Source organism: Salvelinus sp. IW2-2015, unplaced genomic scaffold, assembly GCF_002910315.2.
Source record: "Salvelinus sp. IW2-2015 unplaced genomic scaffold, ASM291031v2 Un_scaffold2629, whole genome shotgun sequence".
NCBI classification, from domain to species: domain Eukaryota; kingdom Metazoa; phylum Chordata; class Actinopteri; order Salmoniformes; family Salmonidae; genus Salvelinus; species Salvelinus sp. IW2-2015.
Window position 1 is genome coordinate 2,413 of NW_019943937.1, and position 3,067 is coordinate 5,479.

The 3,067-nt window shown below is 46.3% G+C and overlaps 1 long non-coding RNA gene across 1 annotated transcript; it reads right to left on the reverse strand.

The window, feature by feature from the left end:
* Positions 1–2,018: 2,018 nt before the first annotated feature.
* On the reverse strand, positions 2,019–2,588 carry LOC139025407 (uncharacterized). The gene is made up of 3 exons (XR_011476972.1): positions 2,532–2,588; positions 2,075–2,156; positions 2,019–2,040 (listed from the first exon to the last, which is right to left on the reverse strand). It is a non-coding gene; the product is annotated as an uncharacterized lncRNA (long non-coding RNA).
* Between the last annotated feature and the right edge of the window lie 479 nt (positions 2,589–3,067).

Consider the following 3,067-nt stretch of genomic DNA (forward strand, 5'->3'; position numbering starts at 1 on the left):
ACCCCCATTGTGGAGGAGGGGGTGGGGAGAAGACATTCACTTGCAGCAATGGGGAAGAATGAAACAGCTGTCTTAATATATGTGTTATTACATGACATGTTATCCAATTTAAACTATACATTTGTGTGTGTGTGTGGTGTTTAGGTGTTGTGGGTGTGTGTGTGTGGTGTGTGTAGTGTTGTGTGTGTGTTTCTGGTGTGTGTGATGCTGTGTGCTGGTTAGTCGATGCTGTACTGTGTGTGTGTGTGTGGTGTGTGTGTTGTTCGTGTTTGATAAGTGTGTGTGTGTGTGTGTGTTGTGTGTGTGTGTGTGTGTGTGTGGCTTGCTGGTGGCTGCTGGCTGGCATGCACTCTCTCCTCTTCCCATCAGTGGTAATGTGACAGAAACATTACCTAGGTAGCTGTGAGCCCTATTCTCAGCGGTGTCCTTGCCTGGCCACTCAAGCATGCTTCCCTCTCACAATACACCCAGTGGGAGCTTTCTCTCTCGACTGCTGAGTGGTCATGACCGGCCCCTTACAGCCCTGTCGCTCCTTGCTGACCCTGACCTAGAGCCAGACTGTTGTTGGACCCCGCCATGTGCTTGATCCATATAAGGGGCCACCCAGCTCCTGACCCCGGAGCCGGCAGCACCAATCTGGCCTAATGAGAATGAAGTGGGGCCCTACACGAGGACTGGGCCTGAGCTGAACGTGTACCAGCAGGGTCCCAGAGCTCCTACGGAGCCGTATCGGAGCTGTATCGACCACTGTGGGGCTCCCTCTCTCTCTCTCTGTTAGAGCTTCTGTCTGCTCATGTTTATCCATGCCCGCTCTCTCTGTTTAGGTCTTTCTCTCTGTTTCCCATCGCTCTGTCTCTTCTCTGTTTTTCCTCTCCGTCTCCGTCTCGGTCCCAGGTCCTGGAGAACAGCAGCCTCTGCTATTGATTCCACTCAGTCTGTTTTTTCTCCTTGGTCAGAACCCCACAGGGGCGGGGAGATGATAGGACGTGTGTGTGTGTGTGCGTGTGCGTGTGCGTGCGTTTGTCTATGTATATGTGGTGTGTGTGTGGGCGTGCATGTGTGTGTGTTGCTGTATTCAAAATAGCCAACCATATGGAGCTGTATTTGTTATTGCTCTGCATGCAGCTCGGCAGCTCAATACAGCATATTTACAGTCAACCCTTTGACCGTTATATCCTAACTCTTGAGGTGTAATTCACCCAAACTAACAGGGTCCACACTCACCAGAACCAATAGCCAGAATGGCCAGCCACTTGTTTTGCTATAGTATACTCTGTTTATGAACAATCACTGTATTAAGACCAAGCCCTTACAGTGGCAGACACCGTGACACCAGAGCCATTGTCCCCACAGACCATGTAGTTCAGAATTCCAGATCAGATGGTCAATCACATGGCTGAATGTGAGTTACTGTAACGGTGATATTAAAGTCAGTGACTTTACATTCTCAATCCCAACCCTCTGAACTAAATGTACTGTATCTAACCATTGGTAACCCAACCCTCCTGAACTCATGTACCTAAACATGGTAACCAACCCTTTAACTACATTACCTAACCATGGCAAACCAACCCCTGAACTACATGGTACCTAACCATGGCAACCGACCCTCGAACTACATGTACTTACCTACCATTGGTAACCAACCCTCTGAACATACATTACCTAAACCATGGTAACCACCCTCTGACTAATGTACTGACCTAACCATGTAACACCCTTGACTACATGTACCTAACCATGGCCAACCAACCCATCTGAACGACATGTATGTACCTAACCATGGCAACCAACCTCTGTAATACATGTACCTAAACCATGGCAACCAACCCTCTGAACTACAATGTACTAACCATGGAGCAACCAACCCTCTTACTACAGGTACTGTACCCTAAACCATGGTAACCAACCCTCTGAACCTACATGTACCTAACATGGTAACCACCCTCTGAACTACATTACTGTACCAACCATGGTAACCAACACCTCTGAACTCTACATGTACCTAACCATGGTAACAACCCTCTGAACTACATGTACCTAACCATTGGTACCAACCTCTGAACTACATGACTGTACCTAACCATGGTAACCAACCCTCTGAACTACATGTACCTAACCATGGTAACCAACCCTCTGAATTACATGTACTGTACCTAACCATTGGTAACCAACCCTCTGAAATAATGTTACCTAACCATGGTAACCAACCTCTACTTACATTTACTGTGACCTACCATGGTAACCAACCTCTGAACTTCACATGACCTAACCCTGGTAACCAACCCTCTGAACTTTACTGTTACTGTTACCTACCATGGTAACCAACCTCTGAACTACATGTACCAACCATGTTAACCAACCCTCTGAATACATGTACTGGTACCTAACCATGGTAACCAAACCCTCTAGAAACATGTACCTACCATTGGTAAACCAACCCTCTGAATACATGTACCTTAACCATGTACCAACCATCTGAACTACAGTACTGTACCTAACCTGGTAACCAACGCTCTTTACAACATTACCTAACCATGGTAACCAACCCTCTGAACTACATGTACCTAACCATGGTAACCACCTCTGAACTACATGTTGTACACTAACCATGGTAAACCAACCTCTGAATACATGTACCTACCATGGTACCAACCATTGAACCATGTACTGTACCTAACCATTGTAACCAACCCTCTGAAACTACATGTACCTAAACCATGGTACAACCCTCTGAATACTGTACTGTACATAACCATGGTAACCAACCCTCTGAACTACATGTACCTAACCAATGGTAACCACACTCATGAACTACATGTACTGTACCTAAACCCATCGTAACCACCCTCTGAACTACATGTACCTAACATGGTAACCAACCCTCTGAAACTAATGTACTGTACCTAACCATGGATAACAACCTTGAACTACATTACCTCACCATGGTAACCAACCTCTGAACTACATGTACTGTTACCTAACCATGGTAACCAACACCTGACCTATATGTACCGTACCATGGTACACCTTCTGGAACTACATGTACCTAAACCTGGTAAACCAC